We start from the raw sequence: 13,142 nt of genomic DNA on the forward strand, positions 1-13,142 counted from the left end.
TCTCATTCTCTCTCTCTCTCTCTCAAGTAAATAAATAAATCTTAAAAAAAAAAAAAATGTTGTGAAGGGTGTGGCTGCCTGGGTCATTAATGCAGACCACAAGTATTCCATAAATTTCATCTTCAGTAAGGTGCACAAATTGATGGCTTGATAAAGTATACCCTAGAGGTCTGTGCTAAAGAGCAGCTGAAAGATCAAAACACTAAAGCCTTTGAAAAATCTATTTCCAAAATCTTTCCTTAAACCGTCCCAGATTTGCAACTTAAACACAAACGCAATTACCAGGATTATTTTAATTGTCTAATTTTAACCACATTCTACTTCTACAGACAATTGCAACGTGCTTTCCATCAAAATCATATGAATTATACATGGGAAAAATCTTTGATCATTACTGCCTCTCACACTTGGGAAAAGTGTTATAAAATTGAAAACATAGCAACGACTCAGAGCTGATTTTCTAACAAAGCATAAAGCATCCTCCAGCATGTCCACTCAAATGTAGAGAGCCACCCTGATTCCAAGCAAGAAATGCAATGTGTCACCTGGACAGCAGTTCCATGCAAACCTTCTGCTGCCCATTGGAACATTAATGTTTCATAGAATCAATGATGACAGTCTTACTCAAATCACGATCCTCACAGTGGAGGCAAAATTCTCTGTATTCCTGGGCTTTTGGCTTGCTCAGCCCTGCAATGATGCATAATTGTTTTCGTCTTGAATAAACCTCTGAATAATTCTCTATTCATGCAAAAGTCTCCACTATGTAACTGAAGTTCACCTTTAATGGCTTCCAAAGAGAAAAAGAACGCTTTTTTTGTGTGTGTTTACCAAGATGGAAGAAAACTCCAATAATGGCATAACTAACCACTGTATACAGTAAAATGTGGTGAAGACACTTGTTTTATAAATAGCAGTGGAACCCCAAATCTTGCTAAAAGATGAGCATTCTTAAATATTCAGTAATTTGACATGCTGCAAATTCTTTATCCAGCTAAACACACATGCACACAGGTGCGCATGCACAGTGTTTAGAAAAATCTTTTGTTAGTTTTGCAAAATTCACTTTAAAGAAAAGGTGGAAAGATCTCCATTTTTCACTTACTAGAAATAAACTGGAAACATTAGAGAATAAAATACATGTTCATGGTTTCTTATAAAAGTCCTGATAGCTTCACTCTGTAGCATAGCATAAGCTACAGGTTTACTTTTAAGCATATTCTCTTTGATGGTTTCTAAGCACTTTATTTAATGCTATATATGTGTTCTACGTGCCTGTATATAAACTTGCGGCCCCGCCTTATTAAAGGTCAGGTATTATATTGTCTGTGTATACTGGATCCATTGCATTCAGTGTAAACTCATTTCAGGCTATCACAGTAATAGCCCTTCACAGCACTAAGCCTCTGTATCTGGGAATCCTGAAGAATCACTATGTTTTTAAAAAAACACCAAAAAATATTTATTTTATAAGTGCCTCATGCGCATTATAGGAAAAAATTAGAAACTACTGATAAGCAAAAGAAGCAAATGTTCTTTAGACAACTCAGTTAATATCTCAAAGTATATATTATACACATACATACTTCCACATTTTATGCATAAATAGAGCTACTAATTCATACATTTAATATATAAATATTTTAACACTTCAAAAATGAACTTGTGTAACTCTTCTGCTCACATTATAGTAGAATGTGAACATATTTTCAGGACAACAAACAAAGAATGGTACCATAAACATACATCATTTTTAACAAACCAATCCATGATTACTTATACCAAAACATCTAAGAAACATCACAGAACTTTTTTTTTTAGTCCTGCATAAGAAGAATTTTATTTTAGAAACTACTTTATGATATAGTTGGGACAAAGTCTTTCTTAAGCCTTGTCTGGGGTGTGTGTGAGAGAGAGAGAAAGACAGAGAGAGGGAGAGAGAGCGCGCGCAGGGTGGGGAGAATGTTGGTGGGGGTAGGAGGGCTGAGAAAAGGGACTTTCAGCTGACAAAACAGTTGAAATACCTGTACAAGCTCCTCCAACTGGTAGTTAGTTGTTCTATGAAAGTGTTATCAACTTATTTTGGGGAATATTCAGACAGCTCTGATCTTTATGAAAAGGGCAGACCATCTCTGGCTGGTGATACAGACACACAGGCCTGGGGGAGAAGGAGATGAATTCTGGTGCCCTTTTGCCTCAATTCTGTCAGTTTTGTATATCAATAAACTCTTCATTCTCACTCCCCTCCCCACAATTGTGTGCACACATGCGCACATGTGCGTGCACACACACACAACCCCTGAAAGCAGATGAGCCATAGAGAAGGCCCCCACACTTGGGGTCTTCTTCCAGTCCCTCACGTCACTGCTCACCCTCTAGAGTCACTGGAGTTACCAGCTTTGAAAGGAAGGGAAGCCACAATGTGCTGGACAGAGTATAAGGAAAGTTCTAGGACTGCCGACCACATTAGTCTGCTTTCTGCTTTCTCTACTTACAGGCCTCTCGGGAATTTTTAAAATGGGGATTTGGAGCAGGGAGATAACATTTCAGTAACTAACTAATCTGGATAAACCATACCAATCTTTTTTGACGCCAATTTGAGTGTGTAACTCTGCAAGTGAAAGTAGAAGGGCCAAACTCTCCTCACAGGGCCCACTGAGCTCTGCCCTGAAACATACCCTACTCATGTGTTGTTGGGTTGTTGGTGTTTGTCATGCAAACAGAGGCTCACTTGATTTGATGGCATCAGGTAGACAAAAAACATTTTTTTTAAATTATTAACTATAAGGAGAGGACCTCCACAACCATTTTCATCTAATTTGTGAGATTTCCTTAGGATAAATTAAGTTGGTGTTTTAACACTTTTACAAAGATGTTTTAAGATTATAAATTCATTATTCAGTCATCCTGAAATTTGGAAAGAGAATGTACAAAGAAAAAATCTGAACTCTATGAAATACACACACACACACACACACATATATATACATTCAAATATCCTGAGAGAGAGCGAGAGAGAGATGAGCCCTAAGCTCTTCAAGCAATAAACTTCCTATTTTACAGAAGATGAAAGTAGGAAGTACCAGAAATGTGTGAAAAGGCCGTGGTATAAGCAATAGACGGTAAGCAATTTATAATGCAGCCAAGCTAACGCTTGAAAACATTGAGCAGGCCAAGCAAAGAATGCAGACATTACACAGGCTCTCCTGTAGATTCTAAGATGTCATAGGTCACGACCATGCGTATTAATAATAATAATAAGCACACTAACATAACAGTGACAGAGTACTTCATGCATTAGGTTAGTGATGCCCACTCAGCAGTCAGGCATTCACTTTGGCTGTTTTTTTCTAAGTTGTTGGCAGATTTACACGGATCCATACATGTCTCCCATGAGAGTTCTCTTCCCTAATGGCACTCCTTTTGGTAGACTGAGAACTGGGGTCAAGGGCACTTCTGGTGATCGGAGAAAAGAAGGAAGCTCTCTGGCTCCCCCAGGAACTAAACCCAGGTAAGACCCTATTTGACTTGTGCTATTTGTTTTCCCGAGCACTTTGCTCTCACCATCATTTAAAACAGGATTTTCATGATTACGAACATGTGCAAGATAAGAATAGAATCTCTGTTTTCTTATTCACAGGCTAACACTTCAAACAACCAAGTGATTTATTTTTCAATAATTGACGGTGACACGGTGAACCCAACTTAGTAATATTTTTCTTGCACCTAATGCCATCTGAAACATGATTATTTGGATCAGTTTCATAAAGTGAGCACAATATCAGAATGCAGTCACATATCGATTATGAAAAAAACAGTGTGGATGTCATCTATTAAAATTCTGCAATAGTACTATCATGGAGAAGGGGCAGTTCTTTGAACAAAATAATGAAAAAAAATCTATACTAAAGATGTTCTAGTGAGAGAGAAGCCAAAAATCCTCACTTAAATTCAACACAGAGGTTTTCTGCTTTCCAAGGTGTCACGAGAGCACAGAGGATGTACACTACAACCAGTAGATGCAACAGGGGTAAAAGGTGCTAAGAAATACTTCAGAAAGACAGTGTCTTAGTCCATTCTGGCTGTTATAACAAAAATACCATAAACTGGGTAGCTTAGCAAAAAAAAACAAAAAAACTTTATTTTTTTACAGTTTTGGAGGCTGAGACATCCAAGACTGTGGTGTCTGGTGGGGGTCCTCTAGGGCCATCTTTTCACTGTAACTTTACATGTCGAAGAAGCCGGAGAGCTCTTTTGGGCCTCTTTTAGAAGAGCGCTAATCCCATTCAAGGGCTACACCTTCACAACCTCATCACCTCCCCAAATCTCACCTTCTAATACCATCACATTAGGCATTAGGTTTGAGTTTCAACATTTCGATGTTGGGGACATAGGAACATTCAGACTATAGCAGACAGATATCCTAGAGTTGAGTCTTGAACAAATGGCACTCAAGAAGCATGAGTAAGAGATTCTAGATAAAGAGACTTGTAGGAAAAAAAGAATTCGGGAGAAATAAGAGTATGGGACAATCTAGGAATTCTTCACAGAATCACATGGCTCGGGAACAGACTGGAGCTGAGGCTGAAAAGGTGTGCAAACAGCCAGATCATAAAGGACTGATTTTGCCATATCAAAGAAAGAAAAGACATGTCCTTGGCTCTGACCACCTTCATGTGTTACGTTATCTCTAGCACATCATCTTCAGCTTTGCCAACCTCATGCTTTTATCCTGTGGGAGAATAAGGGTCATATTCTCACAATTATCAAACAATATTCCTGAGCCTAACTCTATAATCAAGCAGGGATCTTGTGCTGATTGGCTTTGGCAGATTTTATCTCCAATCCTGAACTGAGTTGGATCAGAACCCTCAGAAACCATTCCTGAAGCCAGGCCTAGTATCAATCCAACCTAAACCTTATGACTGGTACAGTAGGGGAGCTTTGAGAAGGAGTGGAGCCCAGGTTGGGGCCCAGGTTGGGGGTGGGGGGTAAGTAGGCAACTAGCCAAATGGTCTCTACACTTGCCCTGCCAGTCTCCTGCATTTTAATGAAGCTTGATAATATTACATCAAGAAGTCAGAGCTGACCCTATGTAAATGAATGTTCATAGTGGGAAGGTATTTTGTTTCTTAAACACCATACAAATAAGGACTTACCATTTCCTACTGAGGTATCCTGAAGATTATTCTCCTCTTTACCTCCTCATATAACTTAGGATAGACAAAGTAATTTTTAGGGACCCAAGTTAGCGGCATTAATTATCTTCTCTCTGAGGGTGATCACTACAGCAGAAGAAGTCTAAGCTTCAATTGTTTCAGCATAAGCAATGACTTTATGTGTAACAGATCTCACTTTTTCATAAACATCAATTTCTAATTCACTACAATATAATAAGACATTTTAATTGAGTCTTACATTCAGCATTCTGCTTTTAGTACACAGTATTCTTCTAGGAAATTAAGTATTGGCTCTTTTGTGTGTTCTTGTCTTTTTAAAAAGATTTACGGTCCAATGGAATTTCCAATATCTACCATTTGAAATTTTGTTTCCCATCACTATCATTTTTTCCAAGACCATCGGCAATCAAAAATCACTTCCCACTTTACCACAAGAATATCTCAGGATTTGGCTTGTATAATTTTTAATAATCTTTTCCAGATATTTTTAAATGTTAAGAAAGTCGGCTACACATATTTATCTATGTGTTGAAATAAAGGAAGCCAGGAACAATAAGGAAAAGTCATAAGAAACATAATAAATCAGTTATCTCTATCTGTATTCAAAAATCTTCATTAAGGCAGGGGATAGAATGAAGAATGTTCATCTCTCATATTCTTCCATATCTCCCATCTCCCAACGCCATAAAGTAATAAGAAGTTACTGAACAATATTAAACATAGCCAGAAACACCACCTGCTCTGCCACCTGCATAATTTCCACATTTTCAAAAGGCTTATATAATGGTCAGTTTACTAGCATCTAAAATAGGTTGCTACTGTGATATCAGAAAACAAAGAGATTTTAAATCATCCAGTAAAAACAATCAGGAAAGGGGGCACCAAAGACCGTTGTGGCATACTGGAAATCGTCTATACCTTCACAAGAGTCTGGTTTACATTGCTGTAAACATCTGTCAAAACTCATTTAGTTTCACACAAAATTTGTGTATTTCATTCTACATAAATTATGCCTCAAATAAAATATATAAGTACAGACATATTAAATAATCCCAAAAAGTGCAATACATTCTCACTGTGATGTTGCAATTAGATCCTTATAAAGCAATCGCTCGATAGCCAGGTCCGTGAAGGATGGTATGGCCGTGCAAGGATTGAGCTGTAATGCATTTTTCCATTTTCTTTTTCGGCTTTGTAAGTGATTTGGTGCTGCTATGCCCTCTGTTCTTTCTCTCTTCAGAGCCATACATTAAAAATACTTTTTCGGCTTTTTATATGCCACATGTTAGGTTCATTAAAATAACTCCCAAGTTAATTAAGAAATGCCAAGAAGTCCATTAGTGGTTACACAATGGGGGAGGTGGGGAAGATGGGATGCAGACCTGGACCCAACTGACGCCAGATGCCTAGTTTCCTAAAGACGAACTTTAACATTTTTTTTAAGAAGATTTTATTTATTTATTTGAGGGAGAGGGAGTGAGAGGGAGGGAGGGAGAGGGAGAGAGAGCGAGAGCAAGAGAGAGCGAGCACCCACACGGAGAGGGAGAAGTGGACTCCCTGCTGAGCAGGGAACCTGATATGGGGCTTGATTCCAGGACCCCAGGATCATGACCTGAGCTGAAGGCTGACACTTAACCAACAAGCCACCCCCAAACTTTAACATTCTTTGTCAATCAACAGTTCTCAGTTGTAGAACTACAAAGGACGCATGAGATTAAAAAGCCTAGCAAATCATAACTTTATTTCTGTGATTCATGTACTATTCACTACCTGAATTTGTGTGTCCTTCAAAATACAAGAGTATCGAGTTCTTTATGTCATTTACTATATTTTACTTTTGAGATACTGTAATGATGACTACTTCCTTTTTTTAAAGATCTTATTTATTTATTTGAGAGAGAGAATAAGAGATCACAAGCAGGGGAGGGGGGGTGGACAGAGGGACAAGGAGAAGCAGTCTCTCTGCTGAGCAGGGAGCCTGATGTGGGGCTCAATCCCAGGACCCTGAGATTGTGACCTGAGCTGAAGGCAGATGCTTAACCAACTGAGCCACTCCAGCACCCCTGATGACTACTTTCTAAATATGTTTTACCCTATTCTTGCTTGTACTCACAAATGAGAACGTGAATATGCTTTAGAAGAGACAAAACAAGGATACCATATACCTTAACTTTAAAAAGCTTCCCTCCTTTGTAATAAAAATAGATAACATTCCTCTAAGTACTGATGATATGCGAAGCATTTTGCTGTTTTATGGAGTTCTCGAAACCATGGTCCAAGGTAGTTATTTTTGTAGCATTCATTTTTCAATCAGGAAAGTAAAGCACAGACAGGTTAAGTAACTTGTCTGCTAGTGATAGCTGACAAGTAATGGAGCCAGGACTTGAAAACTGACAGGGCTGCCTGGCCTTATCACAACTACAGACCAGTCATACTTCCTCTCTTAATTAAACATGCATTTGGTCATTCATTAAATATATATTTACTAAGTGCCCACTGTACTCATCAATGGAGATACAGAGTTCTTGGACTCCAGGAGTTACAAAATAGGGGACATCTAGAAAATGTCCCTGCAGTGTGATAAGAACTCAGCTCTTTAAGCAAAAGACGCTGCCCTCCACCCAGATACAAATTGTGGTAGGTAAAGAGGGTGAGCTGGGAGAGAGAGGAAGCAGAGTAAAATCTCGGCAGGTTTTGTGGAGAAAGCCCACTCTTAAGGATGAGAAGTTCACCAGGTGTAGAATACAATGAAGGGCGTTGCAAGGTCAGAACACAGCGCGTGGGCATTCAGAGGATGGAAGTGTGCTGGGCTACAGAAATGGGAGGAGGAAGGGCCAGAGAAACAGGGCTTCTTCGGGAATGCAAGCTCTGTTTGGCTCTCAAAATAATTCGAGTTCTGTCCTGAAGGGAATGAGCCGGGAATATGGAATTTGGGGTAGAGCAATGAAAGAAGTTTAACATTTTAAAAAGATGACTGGCAGTAGTGTGGAAAATCAATCAAATCAAGGGGCAGCAGTGAGACTCTAAAGCAAGAGGACAGTTGCAAAAACAGGTCAGAAATGATAAAGGGCAAAAACTGAGGTAGAGATGACGGCCGCGGCCAGCGAGACTTCTGAAAATTACTTAAAAGGGAATCCATAAAGAGAGAAAGGAACTGTGTAAGTACAGTATTGTTATATTTTATGTATCATATAATGTCCAAGAACATTAGTCAAGGACATCATGATAAAAATTTTTGGCTATGAGAGACAATTTCATTTTATAAGGAAAACTGAAAGACACTGATAAATATTTTACAACAACCAAGAAGAATCTGGTAAGTTGTACAGTATTGGCATACAAAATAAATGCACATTAATGTTGTATATTAAATCCTTCTCTTATTTTTCATTTAATAAATCTCATGGTTTGACATAATGTATTTTTATCAGATGATTTTTCAATAGAAATAAAATAGAGTTAATGTTTATTCTCCAAAAATTCACAAGGTTTTAGAACAGATTCCTTGAAGCTACTGAACCATGAATTTAGTATATTCCCATATGGCTAAGAAACATAAGGTTAAAATATTTTTTAAGTGGCAGGTTGTTTTTTGGGGGGGAAAAAGAACACAACTCTTTCTTCCAGGACAAGTCAATCTGATAAGTAGCTTCACCTTCTTCCTCACTCTGTGCTTGGGAAGTATTTCTATTCTGACTCAAAAACAAACTAATATCAAAAACTGATGCCACCAACAGATCATTCACCTAATCTTTATTTTACTTTACTGATAAGGAAATACAAATTATATTTTTGCTTTGCCACATACTAAATAGGAAGCTACGAAAAGGTGATTGTATATCACTAAGGGATTAAAAAGATCACATCTTTCCCTCCTCTAACCTTATTCCATTCCTGTAATTTACTTTGGTTAATTTATATTCTGTCCTTTCAAAAATGACTATCAAACAAACAAAACAAATTAACATTCAGCATAAATTCCTTGGACATCCTGTATTTTCCTGAAATGTGTTCAATAGAAAAAAAATAGTATTATATATATAATTGTGGAAAAAGAAAGCCATAAGGATTGCTTGTTTTCATGTATCTTTCACTGGTTCACTTTGCTCCAAATTTTCATTTGTATAGCCCTATTATTCTGTTCTTAATTCTTCATGTGCCTTTTTGGTAGAGACTCCACCTGGTGGAGAACAGAATGTGTTTAAGACTAATAAAAAAATATTATTATTTTAAAAAAAAAGACTAATAGGAAAACAGCATTATTTCCCTTTAGGTTAAGGGGTTTCTCTTTGCCCAAATAAGCATAACATTTTCTGAGTTTGCAATATGGGTCAGTCATCTGTTCTGAAACAATAATTATCTAACATTCCTATGCGTTGAAACAATAATTATGTAACACTGTTGATATTGTATAATATTATGCTATCATTCATCCCTTTGCTAGCGCCTACAGAAGAAATCTACAGGCCCAGGTTGTAAGAAAAAACAGGCTTTGCAGAAGACCTCACAGAGTAGAGTCCATTACCTTATTTAAATTTACCACATTCCGGAGTCAGACTCTCAAGCTTTAGAGATTTAGAATCTTGGTTTCATTAGTGACCTTGACATAGATCTATCTTTTAGGTTTTGATGTAAAACTCACCTATTTATTGCATTTAGAAAAAGTTCAAACTCACTGATGTATAAGGATCTACTTAATCTGACCTCTCCCTACGCCTCCAGCCTCACTGTAGCCTATTAGCCTTCTTTTATACACTAAAACTCTAACCTGGTCAGAATACTTGGTTTTCTCTGCTTAGAAAACCATTCCTCCCTCACTTATTAAACAAATGTTCCTAGCCTTTATTTCCTAATTTAAATATCACCACACTCCAAAGCAGACCTTTCTCTCCCCTACTTATTTTGTGTCACATCACCATGTTCATGTCTTTTCTTATATTCTTCTCAGTGTCAGTGTATCTTGTCTGTCTTACTACTCCAGAATATAAGCTTTTTGAGAACAAGCAACTTGCCTGTTTGTTCACTGATTTATCCCCAGAATACAAAATAAAGCTGATCCCATTAGTGAGTTCTTGATAAATACTTCGTTAAGGAAAAAATTAACCAGTTCATAAGACATGAGAAATATCATTTTCTGGATTACTATAGTTGGCAAAACCTATGCATTTTCTCCCTGAGGGCGAAACTTCTTAAAAAGCCAAAAGATAAACAGCTTTTGAGCATGTGATCAGAATAAGGTGCCTCAGATGAGTCACATAGCTCATAGTAATGGGTGGAAGAGACTGATGATGCATCTAACGACAGTCTCTTCAATGGTTCCTAAATGTCAATGATCAACAGGTGAATGTCTCCCACGAGAGGCAGTGTTGAGTCACTGCCGAAGGTTTTCTCTATGATCTCCTTTCTTCCTGTAAACTGAATAACCAAATGCCCTTCAGCTTAGTACTTTCATTCTTTACATAAGTGAATATATTCAGTCAAATTACTGAAGCGATCATTCTGGATTACTAAAACTCATACTTCAGGCTTCCAATATGTATATGTGCCTGTGCATAGCAATTAAAACTTGACTATCACAGTTTGATTTTCTTTCCAAGTTGCTGTCGGATGCTTCAACACTAGGCTTCCAGTACTGAAAAGAATATATAAAAGTATAAATTTATTCTTTCCTTGCATAATTCGCTGTGTTTTCTAATACATCTTGCTAACAATCACATTAAGTTGGACCATAGAATAATACTGATTATGTAGAGCATGTAATCACTGCATACATTTATGGGTACAGGAATATATAGATATATATACACCGATATTTCACATATATAGCTTATACTTTGAAAAGAGAACAGATTAGTGGTATAGCATTATAAGAACTGGGGTTTTTTGTTGTTTTTTGGTTTTTTAAGATTTTCTTTATTTGTCAGAGAGAGAGAGAGAGAAAGAGACAGTGTGTGTGCACAAGCAGGGGGAGCAGCAGGCAGAGGGAGAGGGAGAAGCAGACTCCCTACTGAGCAGGGAGCCTGATGCGGGACTCAGTCCCAGGACCCTGGGATCATGACCTGACCTGAAGGCAGATGCTTAACTGACTGAGCCACCCAGGCATCCTGAACTGTTTTAAAAGTATATTTGAATCTTTCGAAATGAGTTTACTGTCCTGTTTTTAAAATGTTAGTTAGTTATAACCTAACTTATAAATTTATGCTTATGGACAAAAACCCTTAACCAAATCATTCATTAGAAGATAGTATGATAATATTATTTTGACAAAATAGAAGCACAGAGAACTGAAATAACCTGAAACTTTAAGTTATTTAAAATTTGAAGCAAAACTTTTTAAAAAGCTATATTTCATTAAAGGTTTGACTTAGTACATGCTCTGATTATAGCACCATCACTGGAAATAATGCACACATCATATGTTTCAAAACTTTAAATTCCTTACCCACAGCATATGTTAAGACTTCAATAGGAATGTCAACAATGAGGGTAGCAGAAACAATCTCACTTAAATTATTATAATTTGGAAATATTCTGTTTTACTCCCAAAACTAACCAGATTATACTATATACTGTCTTTGTTATTTGCATTGGTGTCAAATTTTAATACTTTCCATTATAAAACAAGAAAGAGAAAGGGGGGAAGAAAGAAAGAAAGAAAGAAAGAAAGAAAGAAAGAAAGAAAGAAAGAAAGAAAGAAAGAAAGAAAGAAAGAAAGAAAAGGGGAGGGAGAGAGGAAAGGAAAGAAAGGAGGGAGGGAGGAAAAGCAAGCAAGCTTCTGTGAGTTTAATCAAGAAAATGATTCGTTTTTCCCTCCTTGTATGACACTCAGTATGGTATCTTACATAAGGCATTCCAGTTGAGCAAATCAGCTCTAGTCAGCTCTGCTCCTCGAAGGGACTGGCACAGAATGTGAGACAGGATTCTGGCCCCAAGCCCACAGCAGTCTATATTTTACCACCAATCATATACATTACCCCTGGCTTGACACTAAAAACACACACTCAGTGCCAGTCATCTATTTTCAGGGAAAATGCATATGCATCTTGGGATAATTTCCATTTACAACTGGCAACTCAATCCACTGAATTAAATCACACTCCTTGTTTTGATTTAAAGCCAATGTGGTGATGCCTAAAATATGAATACAGGCGCTGAGTTACAACAATGAGATCACAACAAAGACATGAAGAGATTAGTGAGAGTAAGAATTCTACACTCCAGGACTATCTGCACCTTAAAACAGGTAGTCAGAACAGAATAACCATGCACATGTCCTTTCTCTTTTTATGATTTATAACCTTCCTTTTAAGAAGTTTTGGTGAGACATAGTAATTTTTATTGACTTGTTAGACTATTAGACTATTTCGACTAGTTCTCACATTAAGAAAAATATACTGATTAATGGAAATGTGAAAATCTGGTAAGCTATGGTATAAGTTCGGCTATAAAGAAGAGAAGACACACTTTAGCTGAAGGAACACAGGGTTTAAGAGTATTTATTTTGTTTATAGTTTTATCTTATAAAGATGGAAAGGATTAGAGCATGCATAAACGTATAAGCTTTGAGGCAGGAGCTGGCAAAATGGAAGAGATTGAAAATAAAATAGGAACAGAGACTGTTGGTGGAGGGAGACCCCAACGTTGAAAGAGATGGGAGGCAAATATTTTTGAAAACAGGTAAAGCCATTAGCTTCCAGCAGAGGAAAGGACGTTTTCTCTGGGACTGAAGAGAAAGAGGCACAATGCATACAGATAAAGTTTGATGATATTAGAGCTGAAAAGGGAAGGAATCCCAGCCCTTGCTCTTATGAATAAAGTAAAACAAATATTCTCTATTTTATAGTCACGGTGCCTTTTTCTCTCCATTTCCTTAAGCAATTATAGTCCCTCAGTGCTGTCTTCATTTACTCCTTCTCCCTACAGAGAAAGAGGAAAACAGCAATTTCTGTGAGTTTTAGCCAA

The 13,142-nt window shown here is 37.4% G+C and overlaps 1 protein-coding gene across 6 annotated transcripts in view; it reads right to left on the reverse strand.

Moving 5' to 3' along the window:
- The window catches only part of CACNA2D1 (calcium voltage-gated channel auxiliary subunit alpha2delta 1), a 484,461-nt gene that overhangs the window by 305,054 nt on the left and 166,265 nt on the right, over positions 1-13,142 (reverse strand). The window lies entirely within an intron of this gene.

This window comes from Ailuropoda melanoleuca, chromosome 1 (genome assembly GCF_002007445.2).
Source record: "Ailuropoda melanoleuca isolate Jingjing chromosome 1, ASM200744v2, whole genome shotgun sequence".
Taxonomy (NCBI): domain Eukaryota; kingdom Metazoa; phylum Chordata; class Mammalia; order Carnivora; family Ursidae; genus Ailuropoda; species Ailuropoda melanoleuca.